The following is a 13,226-nucleotide window of genomic DNA, read 5'->3' on the forward strand; positions in this document are numbered from 1 at the left end:
TTACTGCACTGCATCAAACAAAACAACACAAGAGAACTGAAATGTGAGGCACAACCAGAACTCAGCATGAGTATTATATGATCATTTTATTGACCCTTTACAAAAAAAGTGATCTGTAAACATAATTAGATCCCAAGTCAGATGAACAAGTCACATAAAAACCTTTAATGTTAATGGCCACAATTTTATTCAAATGTGGTTTAGAACGACCACAATTTTATTCAAATGTGGTTAAGAACGACCACAATTTTATTCAAATGTGGTTAAGAACGACCACAATCTTATTAAAATGTGGTTAAGAACGACCACAATCTCTAAACTCCGAATAGTGCACTAAAAAACCTGTAGATGAGCATGTATTCTTCATTATTGAATGTTTTGCCGTGCAGAGGATCAAGGAAAAAAATGTCATGCTCTCCAGGCTTCATAATCTGTTGATATGTCACAATATATACACCGAAAGACAATTGCAGTTTATATATCAAATAGTATTTAAAATTATGCAGACATAAGTTATCCCAGGTATACAGTACACTACAGATTTAGAATGACTTACACAAACCATCCAATGTCCTGGTATCCATGTTGGGAAGATAAACCAGTCGATGTTTTCATCCATCTTGAAAACAAATAATATCGGTCATCATTGAAATTTAGAAACTTTGGCTGGGTTTCATATTAAACAGAACTGACTATAATACATACAGGCAGGTGTAGAAGTTGCTCTTCAAGAGTTGTTTGGCCACGTTTCAATTTGATATGAACTGGCCGAAAAAAACATTCACATTCTGTATGGAAAATTGAACATACATTAATTTAAAAAAGGCAAAATTGATAATTTTAAATACAATATCTGGGAGAATTAACTTTCTGACCACTGTAAGCACATCTACAAAAGTATGTATATTTCTGCTAAAGGGCTGCTTAAAGGTATTGTTCACCAATAAATACAAATCATAACTGTCCATACTTCCATTCTATTGTAAAAGAAATATATCTATCTATCTATCTATCTATCTATCTATCTATCTATCTATCTATCTATCTATCTATCTATCTATCTATATATATATATATATATATATATAAATGACAATGGGGACCAGCAACTCTGTATGTCGTCATCATCTTTTGTGTTCAACAGAAGAAATTAACTCAAATGATGACCTTTTTTTGGGGGGGGGGGGGGGGGGTAAACTATCCCTTTAAGCAGCTAAAGTAAATTGAGCAAAAAATATTATTTTCACTATTTATATGACTATTTCACCTGTGATTTTGCTATGGTCTCTACCACTTTCAGGCAACAGTTGAGAATCTGCATTTTTTTAAAAATAAAGAAACTCAATATAACATCACCATTAATTGCTGTATTAAAATATGATGTCTTTAAACTCTGTACCGTTCCCTCAACGTCTCTTTCAAGTCCCAGGCAGCACAGGTCTGATCGGTTTAGCGTTGTGTTGTACACAGTTGCCAATAGCTCATCTTTGGATTTTCTGACATCCAAAGCATTGTTTAGCTAACATTCAGATAGAAATACATAAGTACTCAGGCTGATGAACAATATTTTGTAAAGTCCCTGAAAATCACTTACCAACTGCTGTTGCCCTTCATTTGGGATGGCCCCCCAAAATGTTTGGCTTGATTTAACAAGGTTCAGGCTAGTCACCACAGGACTTGGACAAAGTTTAGGGTCACACTGCGACTGGACAGCTGTACATAAGTAAAAGATTAAAAAAAATCACTTAAAATGTTAGCAAATCTTCAATGAGTTAAAGAAAAACCTCAACCTGTATGCTTTTCCTTCTCATTCACAGTTGTATTCAAAGTTTGGGCCTTTGGATAATTTGGTCCCACATTTGGTTCTGGTTCTGCTCCTACTCAGGTGTTACAAAAATATAGTTAGTACATTTAATAGAATGACCTATTCACATGCAGAACATTATTAGAATGTATATACATTACCAAGTATGACCTTTCCATTGGAGTCTAACTGCAAATTAGGACTGCCACTGAACAATTTCTTGAATTGTTCCAACTTCTTCCTGTTCCGCGTGAGATTCCTGTGGTGAAGGATGTTTCGAGCAAGAAAAATGTGTGCAGAAGGTCTTAACATATTCATAAAGTAATTGTTTCTCTTTACTTCAGAAAACAGCTGCTCTGCACACTGACTATTGATCTTTCCAGCCAGCTCTGGTACAAGACCAATAGTGCGCAGCACATCTCTCTTGTCTTTACTATTGCCTTGGTGGAAAACGTCACACAGACAATAGTGCTCTGAGGACCCTGTCAAAGGGTGGCATTCAGGATCCATAGGTTTTTTCTTGTGAGCCAGCCAGGGAAGATTAACCTTTAGTTTTCCTTCTTTTGCTTTTTGTATATTTTCAGAGGAGGGGTCTTGTACTCTGCCCTCAAAAGGATGGAAAGGTGGGTGAAGTGGTTGTCGGTTATTTGTGTGTGCCACTAATCCTCTTGGATAGTCATAAATTGTGATATTTGGAAAGTGTTTCCAAGACAAGAGAAGGTCTGCAAAATCACGCGGACTCTCTGCTCTCAAGTTAAATTTAATAGAGTACACAATACCACAAGGACACATTATTACACCAAGGCCACCTAAAAGCATAAAAACAAATGAATGAAAACTACTTATCAGAATCAGTTCAATCATTCCAATAACACATATAAAATGATATTGGTACGAGTAATTGCTGCTTTAGGCAGTTTGTCATATCATATTTCATTAATGTTTATTTTGTAGTACTGTATTGTTAACTTCATTGGGTAAACAAAAAACATCACTCACCAGAAGCACCCCACACCTGTTCAAACACCTTGTTGTATGTCACTCTGTTTGACATTTTATTATGAAGCCTTAGAATGAGATCCATTTTGGATCCAACATCATTGACCCCACACTGCCGACATAACTTTTTCAAATCGAAAATCTGATAAAATATGCTAATTTGAGAGTAAGTTCAGCAAAAATAAATTAATATAAGATTATAATATTTATGAAGAGACCCTATAGACCATTTCACAAGATGTAAACAACTCTGGTCCAGAAGCGCTTCCTGTTTCAGTTTTTTAACACTACATAAAAGCTGGGATAAAATGCAACCAAGAGAACATTTAAAACTGAATCAAAAAGTTAAACAAACATCTTTAAGATGTTTTCTTTACATGTGAAATAAAGAAAACAGTTACAAACTGAAACAGGAAGTGTTTCTGGACCAGTGTTGTTTACATCTTGTGAAATGGTCTATACATACCACTATGCTGGGGACAACAGTGTAATAATAGCTTAGTGTGGTAAAACCCTTCTGAACAATTAAAACAACTATTTACCTTGAGGTGGAGCAGCTCATCACCAAGCCTTTCCTCAGTAAAAGGCACATCAATGTCACTTCCATCATTTGCGGACTTAATCTTTGCACTCTCGGTGTTTAATACCATGGCAGATTCCCTTGTTTTTGGACCTATCCATGGGGACCAGTTGTGGTAACTACTAACTAGGCGAAACTATAAATGGGTTTTCTTTGCCACCTTGAGGAGAAAAATACAGCCCTTTTTTTTGCAACACGCCAACCATACAAAATGAGACTAGCAATGTATGATATTGGAAAAAAACTAAAGTGCAATATTTAGGTTTTTCGTATCCATAATCTATAGTATTTTTTATTTTGTTTTCCAGTTTAAATATTAAAATAAATCTTACATTCAGATGCATTTGGTAGTAAAGAAAAACAGCAAGTCTTGTTTTCTAAAACTAATTCCAAAATTAAGTGTGTTTATGATTAAAACAAGCAAAATATTTGGCATTGGGATAAGAAAAAATTACTTATTATTTCAATGAGAAAACAAGTCTTTTTGCTTCTCCAGTAAATGCATCCTCATGTGGAAATTTTTGAATATTTGGGACTTTTGGAAAATTGTTGAAAATATTGCATTTTAATATGGAAATAATTTCCACAATGTTATTCCAAATAATTTCCACAATGTAATTCCAAATAATTTAAACTATTTAATATATTAATTAATCACACTAAACCATAACACAATATCATGCTGCTATGTGAGAGAAAAATAAGAAACTTACTTGGGTAAAACCCTTTACTTATCATGTCCATTGCCACTGCATCCCAAAATTCTTCTATGTCAACATGACCATCATAGGTTGCAGGTGGAGATGGAATTTCACTCACTGTGATATAAAGAAACTTAATTTAAAGCCAAATATGCAAATTATTTATTTAATCCGAAACATAAAACATCAATAGGAACCAATGCAACTACAATAACTTTACTTACCTGGGATGCTGAACACTCCTTTTTTATGAAGGTCCATAATCACTGTAGATGGATTGTATCCACAGGAAGGAGGGAAATGTTTAAAATATAATAAAAATAAGAGCCCTCAACTTATAAAAGACGTTCTAGTCATTTAAAGCCCAAGTAAATATCAAATGTATGTCCTTTCTGAGTCATTAGCAATAATAATACTACAAGTGTTTTAAAAAAAAATTTAAAAAGTCCTGCTAGTCAAAAGTAAAATAGCATATATTATTTATATTATTTCATAATATTGTACCTGTAGAGAATTTCGCAAAACCACACACAAATGTAACGAGAGGATTACATTATCGTTGAAGTTAGGGCTGGGCGATATGGCCAAAAAATCATATCTCGATATTTTTTGGTCAAATGGCGATATACGATATATATCTCGGTACTTTCTACGTTTTCTATTTAGATAAAGAAAATCTTTATATTAAAAAAAAAAATATATATATATATATATATATATATATATATATATATATACACAGTATATTCACATTCGGCCCAATGATATCCTACAAACAATGTTGATATTGAAGGATAGGGCTGGGCGATATGGCCAAAAAATCATATCTCGATATTTTTTGGTCAAATGGCGATATACGATATATATCTCGGTACTTTCTACGTTTTCTATTTAGATAAAGAAAATCTTTATATTAAAAAAAAAAAAATATATATATATATATATATATATATATATATATATATATACACAGTATATTCACATTCGGCCCAATGATATCCTACAAACAATGTTGATATTGAAGGATATGGAAACAAATATAATATAGGCTATGCAATATATTATGTGCAAAAAGCTTTTGTTTTTATATTGACTAAAAGCTAAACTAAAAATGAAAATAAAAACAAAAACAAAAGCACAAACTAATTATATTAGCCTGCATTTGATTACCCCATTATAATCACTTTCACTTTCATTAAAAATATATACTTGTAGGTTTAAAATTCCACATATGGCACATTTATTTTCTCCAACAACAAATATTTTAGCAATATGTTTATTTTAGTCAGAATTATTGCGTACTACGTAGTACTATTCACGCGCATGCGCGCGCCGGCGCTCGTTCAAGGAAGCATGAATTTTAGCGGAGATTCACTTGCAGAAGCTCGTCCTCTTCTGACATGGACATATTTGTTGTGAAATGGACATATTTGCTTTACTTTCTAACATTTACAGATGGAGAATATGTGAAATGTAAGTTGAGCACTGAGGAAAGCACCACATCTCAAACGCATTAAACAGCGCAAGTATATCTGTCAGTCAGCAACAGTGTCTGTCAGAGCATTTGACCGGGCGGCAAGCTGCCTTAAACTTGTTAACTATATCAAAGTGATTTTGACGCAATTAATATAAGCTTGTGTCATGTTTAGGACAAATTGTACTACGTAGCCTAGCTACTTTCACTGCAGCAGCTCACACTGCAACCTCCGCTATTTTTCAGATGTGCTCATATCAAACTACTGTATCGATATAAACGGTATTGCCTCATTCCATATCGTTTCAAAAAATATAACGATACATCGTACATATTCGATATATCGCCCAGCCCTAGCTGAAGTTGTGCAAACCGTCACTCCATTCTTGGTATCTGTATGTGAGGTTGCATTTATGGCACAGCTTGTAGTAAGTATACACCTGAGAAAGCAAAGATAATTTACTGACAAATTAATATCTATCAAAGCAACAAAAAAATATTTATTTAAGCAAAAAGAATTAAATGTCATACCCTGAATCACTCCATTGAATGTAACAATCTTCGCCCGGCAAGTTATCATCACTGGCTCACTCAAAATTCCCTTGCATATTCTGCATTTAACTTCCTCAGGCACAAGATGTTTGGGGAAATTATTAAAAGCCTTTCCATGTTTTGACCTTTCCATAATGGTCTGTGGAATTTCCATTGGAATCTTCTTATTTTCCAGCATATATTTCATCATCCTTTTAACAGTAGTAGAGTTGGGGGGATATGAAAGATCTTGACAGCTGGCATCATCATTACATGTATGAGCAGTGTTGAAAGTCTCCTCTGAACTCCTGACCCTCTTGAAGAGTTGTGGTATCATCTGGAAAAGGTGCCACTTTGCTGTAGCCTTGTGAATGCATGATTGGCGAGGTCGGGCACAAGGACAATGCCAGTTATTTTTCTTTTTATCATAAGCCACCATGACTCTTCCCATCCTGCTGTAATAGGACACTGTTGGTTCGTATACAGAAATGAAATGCTTTGTTGATGGACCTCCAACAGTGACATGAAAAGACAAAGGTGTCTCTGCAGTATTTGCCTCTTTCTGCAACTTTAACAGGGCTTTCCTTTCCTCACCAAACCACTTCTGCTGCACAAGCTGAGAGAGACTGTTCTCGGTCAGTGCATCATTGAGGTTGGCCACTTTTTTACAAAAAGACAGTGATTTGACATGGCAACACTCAAAAGGCAGTATCCCAGCGTTATGGGCAAACTCTGAATTCAGAATACACTGGTCAAGTTCACATGCTGAGCGATAGTTTGGGCCCCAAGTATTTTTTTATTACATGTATGGGTGTTGCTTGACCATGAAAAGCCTTTTCAATGGCAAATATTCCAATTTTTTCATCAATGCAATGAGATTGAAAGTGCCTCTCAGGAGTAATTGCATTTTCCTTTTCAGTGTGATGCCTTCTAATGTGAGTTCGTAGATTTTTGGCAAGCAAGGTTAAATCACATTGGCTGCAAGTTACAGTCCTCTTTACTGAGCGTTTTGGGATGATGGCAGGTAACTGGGGCTGCTGGAGAGAGGAGGAGGGCTGAGGCTGCGGGACAGAGGAGGAGGACTGAGGCTGAGGCTCCGGGACAGAGGAGGACGACTGAGGCCGAGGCTGCGGGACAGAGGAGGACGACTGAGGCTCCGGGACATAGGAGGACGACTGAGGCCGAGGATGTTGGACAGAGGAGAACGACTGAGGCCGAGGCTGCGGGACAGAGGAGGACGGCTGAGGCTGCGGGACAGAGTAGGACGACTGAGGCTCCGGGACAGAGGAGGACGACTGAGGCTCCGGGACAGAGGAGGACGACTGAGGCCGAGGATGTTGGACAGAGGAGGACGACTGAGGCCGAGGCTGCGGGACAGAGGAGGACGACTGAGGCTGAGGATGTTGGACAGAGGAGGACGACTGAGGCCGAGGCTGCGGGACAGAGGAGGACAACTGAGGCCGAGGATGTTGGACAGAGGAGGACGACTGAGGCCGAGGCTGCGGGACAGAGGAGGACGACTGAGGCCGAGGATGTTGGACAGAGGAGGACGACTGAGGCCGAGGCTGCGGGACAGAGGAGGACGACTGAGGCAGAGGCTGCGGGACAGAGGAGGATGACTGAGGCTGGGTTGATGGTGAAGGATGACTGGCAATGTGCTTCAGTAAATGTCCCCTATTTATTACAGTTGCTGAACAATAGCAGCAGTGAAAGTGTGACTTTGCCCAACATTTTAAACTGCATTTTATAATGGTGAAATCTGAAAGAGGGGGTAAAAAGGTTTGAAGATATTAAACTTCACTTGTTTGCACTTGTTTTTGTGATTTGAGCAACAAAGACCCATGGTAACTGGAATATGCTTTTGGATGTTTGCACACTCAAACTGTGAATGTGCGGAATGCAGAAAATTAAGTTTACCCGAGCCTTAAAATTAAATTACAAATTATATTACAAATGCAAAAGCAATGAAATCAGAAGCATGCATGCACAGTGCATTATTGTCTGGTTCATCACTATGGTATACTTAAACTAAATAAAGTGACATAAGCAAAAGACTGTTAAACTCACCACGATGTTGCACTGCCAACTGAAAATGATTTTTTATGTGGTAATACATCAGCTGTGGCATGCTGGTGTACTGGCAAAATGGGCACTTCCTACTGCAGTCTTTTAAATACTGCTCACACTCCCCCTTGCTCAACACAGTTGTGTGCATTTTTGCAGCGGAGAATGGCTCTAAAAAGAGCCTTTGGGTTATAAAGTAAACAAAAAATAGGTAAGAAAGATGGAGGACTAGAGTAAGAGAATAATTAACACAGCAAAACAAAAATCATATGGAGTAAATAGCAAAAGTGGCGCACAGGGAATATAACTGGGGATGACAATGCCAAGGATCTGCAAAGAGAATGAAGTATAGAGCATCAGAATTAGGATAAAACGTTTTATTATCTTATTACTCTAATGCAGTGGTGTCCAAAGTCGCTCCTGGAGGGCCACTGTCCTGCAGAGTTTAGATCCAACCAACCTCTACAACCCGCCTGAAGTTTCTAGTATGTCTAGTTAAAGGGTTAGTTCACCCAAAAATGAAAATTCTGTCAGTATTTACTCACCCTCATGTTGTTTCAACCCCGTAAGACCTTCGTTCATCTTCGGAACACAAATTAAGATATTTAAGATATTAAGATCGCTCCTGCATACAGTCCATAGGCTTCTTGAGGTACTGGCTCTTGCTGTCCTCGAAAAGTCATTAAAGACATCGTTAAAATAGTCCAAGTGACTACAGGGGCTCAATCTTAAGTTTATCAAACGACGAGAACACTTTTGTGCGCAAAAAAACAACAAAAATAACGACTTTATTTCAACTATCACTTCCTTCTCCATGAGCCTGTAAGTCAGTTAACGTAGTGTGATTGCGTAGAGCTACGTCACACGTAGGCTCACTATTGGCCGACGCTGGTCATGTGTGTGTGATGCGTGTGACGTACAATAACAGAAGCTTACGCTATTAAACTAGTAACCTGACTCGCGCAGAGGGAGAAATAAACGAATAGTTGAAATAAAGTCGTTATTTTTGTTGTTTTTTTGCGCACAAAAGTGTTCTCGTCCTTTGATAAACTTAAGATTGAGCCCCTGTAGTCACTTGGACTATTTTAACGATGTCTTTAATGACTTTTCGAGGACAGCAAGAGCCAGTCCCTCAAGAAGCCTATGGACTGTATGCAGGAGCGATCTTAATATCTTAAATATCTTAATTTGTGTTCCGAAGATGAACGAAGGTCTTACGGGGTTGGAACAACATGAGGGTGAGTAAATACTGACAAAATTTTCATTTTTGGGTAAACTAACCCTTTAATAAAACCTTGATTGGCTGGTTCAAGTGTGTTTAACTGAGGTTGGAGCTAAATTCTACAGGACAGTTGACCTCAAGCAGCAGGATTGGACAGTGTATACTGTATAGCAGCATAAGTATACGTAACAATATTCAATATATAAAACAAGTTCTACTTTCAAGGAGTTTTGTTGAATTTGTATTACTATTGAATGTAGTTTCATGTTATATTAAATAAATATATACTTATTAATAACAATAATATCAAAAGTTTACATTTAATTAATTTATTCATAGGGAAAAAATGTCCTACAATGTAACTTTGTATATTTTAACTTTTAAATCCTATTTTTCTTCTCCTGGTTCAGTTTTGCCACTGTATTTCTTTTTGAAGGCCTTGTTTTAACACTTTACCCTAATACCACCAAAACCCCCCACACACACGCGAGCGCGCGCGCACACACACAACACAACACACACACACACACACGCGCGTGCGCGTTGCCCTAGTTATATGGTGGGTATGGGCTCTATGCACGGCGTTATTTCCGGTGAAGGATTAAGGATGCTCGATAACTTCCGCCGATCGTAGAGTCCAATGCAATACCGATAATTTATATTGAATTTTATACTCCATGGTTATACTAATGAAACGTTAGTCCCAAAAACAGATAAAACAGACACCCCTCGTTGTGTTTATGCTTCTTTTTAAAATTATATTAAATAAACATAACTATATATAAAATTACATCTAAACGTATTTACGTTTCGTTTCAAAGACGGGAGGACAGTAAATATTGAAGACTCTGCCATAATCCCGTTTTCTCCGGTTTTCCTCCGCTTTAATCTACACAACCGGAAATGGACGAGCATCCTTACGTCAAATGCGGAACTTATGCGTGCATATAGCCCATTGGGTAAAGTTACACGATCTTATTTTTACACCACTTCATTTTAACATCACATTAAACACCACATCAGAATTCAAAAATGTAAATAAAATTAGAAAATAAAAATAAAAGAGGAGCTTGCCTGTACCAAAGTCCACTGCCTGTACTCACCATACAGCGATGAACGGTGGAAATGAGAACATGTTAGATTTGACGTGCCACTAACCAATGAGAAGAGAATGATTTTGGCGGGTAGAGACGTACAGCTCCGGTATGGCCCCGGTGCGGCCCCGCCCTTGTTCAACGTCATCACTTTGCCACTAACCAATGAGACGCATTTTGGGCGGGGCTACATGTGTACCCCCGCCCAAATCTGCAGGCTGCAGCCAGGTGCTTCTCGATTACAATCATGACAGCCAACATAAAATATAAATAATTACGCTGTGCATGTACAAATGAATGATATAGACTGCTCCCATAACGTAGCAATGACCATATTTACAGTAATGTTCGGTAAATTTAAACTGTTAGGTATCTTTTCTATTTTGAATGTACTCTATGGACCATTTAATATGTATGTCCTGAATAAAGATATGATGATGAAGATGATGATGATGATGATAAATTAATGAGTAAAATATTTGTACCTAAATATGATCCATCACTGTTGGGATTCAATTCAGTATGGCTAATGTAGCCCTTCATCCTACCCTATTCATAGACTAAACCATTCATCAGAAAACACACAAATACATTTATACGATGTACTGTGTATTGGCCTACACATGTTTCAATCACACATAATAACTAACCCTAACCCCCAATATATATACAAAGTATATTGTATATCTAATATTATATATAATTATTTATTTATTTATTTTATTAGTTATCTAATTATATATATATATATATAATATTTTATATATTTTTAAATAATATAATAATATGTTATATATTTATATGATGTTATAAAAAATATTATATACATCAGGTTACTGATTATCTTCCAATAAACATTTACTAGATCTAGCTACATAACATATAACTACAGACTAGATTCACGAGAGGTCGGCTAATGTGTGTAAAAGTAAAAAAATACAGTAATTTTATTAATTTACCAGCGAGCGTACTTCGGAAGCACTGAAAATGAATGGGGTCAATGCTGGAACTATCAGCGGTTGGAACTAATGGGCGGGTCCATGACACGCGTTACTTCCGCATTCCTGAGTTACAATGGCGGTCTATGGGACTGTCAGAACTCTCTGAATACATGGCTCTGTGATTGGCTAGAAGGGCTCTCCTCCGATTGGTTATTTGATTTGTGTGTCTGTCTCCTATGACAGAAATGCACAGTACAGACACTGAATTTATCTTTTATTTCTTTCTTGGATTAAAATCTTTTTGGAGTGAAGGTTAAACAGAGTAAGGATAGTATGGAAGAGGGCGAACGTAGTGAGAATAATTCTCAAAGGAAGAGAGGGCTAAGTAGTGACAGCGAGTCGGAAGAGGCGGAAAATGAACCAGGAAGGAGTGAAAGTGCTGGTAAAGTTCAAAGAGGGTCATGATATTAAGTCAGTAGGGCCTTTTGCTCTCACAAAATTTTTGTGTGAGAAGGTGTGTGAGATAATTAGAGCTAGAGTGCATTCTGATGGTGATTTGATGATAGTGTGTAAAGACGAAGGCCAACAGATGAAAGCATTAAAATTGAAGAGTGTTTGCAAAAAAGAAGTTTTGGAGGTGAAGAAAAGAATGGTGGCTGGAGAGGTGTGTAGGGGAGTTATCTATGGTATTCCCATAAATGAGGAAATGGGAAAGCTGAAGGATAGTATTGAGGGAGGACATGTGATTAACCTGAAGAGGCTCAAAACATGGAGGTCTGGAGAGAAGGTTGATAGTCTATCAGTATTGGTAGAATTTCAAGGGGAAAAGCTACCTAAATATGTCACTGTTGGATATCTGAACTATAATGTAAGGATGTATGTGCCCCCTCCGTTGCGGTGTTTTAAGTGCCAGAAGGATGGTCACATAGCTGCTTACTGCAAAGGCACACAAACATGTGGGCGCTGTGGGGGAGACCATGGCTATGGTGCATGTGGAACTGGGGTGCCAGAAAAATGTGTCAACTGTGGGGGAGCGCATAGTGTTGGGTACAGGGACTGTGAAGCTAGAAAGAGAGCAGTTGAAACCCAACATGTTAGGGCTGAAGGAAAGTTGTCTTATGCTGAGGCAGTTAAGAGAGTTCAAGCTGAGTCAAATTTAGGGAAACAGGCATCAAGAGCTGGGAAAATCCCAGTCCTTGATGAGGAAACCATGGTTGCTAAAAAGAAAGAGTTTCTGTGCTTTATTGCGGAAGTTAGAAATTGTACATCGCAAGCAAAACACAGGTCTGAGAAGACAGCCATTGTGGTTAAAAGTGCCAACAGATATCTGGGTATCAAAGATATTACGTGGGAGAGTATTTATGAAGAACTTCAGAACAGAGATAAATCTGAGAAGCCAGCATTCCTGTCACAGTCGTTGTCATAGAAAGGAAGAAAAGAAAAAAAAAGTAAGAAAAAAGGGGGGGTTAAAAAAAAAAAACATTTATTTTCTGCAGTGGAATGCTAGAAGTTTAGTGGGAAATGGGCAAGAGTTCAAGAGGTTTATTTCTGAGTTAGAGATTAAACCTGAGATTATTTGCAGTGTTGAGACATGGTTGAAACCTCATCTGAATTTTGTTTTAAATGGGTATGTATGTGAGCGAAGTGAATGGAAAGATAGTAGTGGGGCTGGATGTGCTACTTTTATTAAGGTGGGGGTTCCCTACAGAGTTTTAGGTAAATGTGTAGGATTGGAATATTTAGTTACTGAGGTTTGGTGTGATAATGGCAGTTTAAATAGTATACATTTTTATAATCCTTGTAAAAGACTTGATAT

General features: G+C 37.4%; 1 pseudogene; it reads right to left on the minus strand.

Moving 5' to 3' along the window:
- Positions 1–10,617, minus strand: LOC120495009 (uncharacterized; annotated as a pseudogene).
- Between the last annotated feature and the right edge of the window lie 2,609 nt (positions 10,618–13,226).

The sequence above is a fragment of the Pimephales promelas genome, chromosome 12 (genome assembly GCF_988280905.1).
Source record: "Pimephales promelas chromosome 12, fPimPro1.hap1.1, whole genome shotgun sequence".
NCBI classification, from domain to species: Eukaryota; Metazoa; Chordata; class Actinopteri; order Cypriniformes; family Leuciscidae; genus Pimephales; species Pimephales promelas.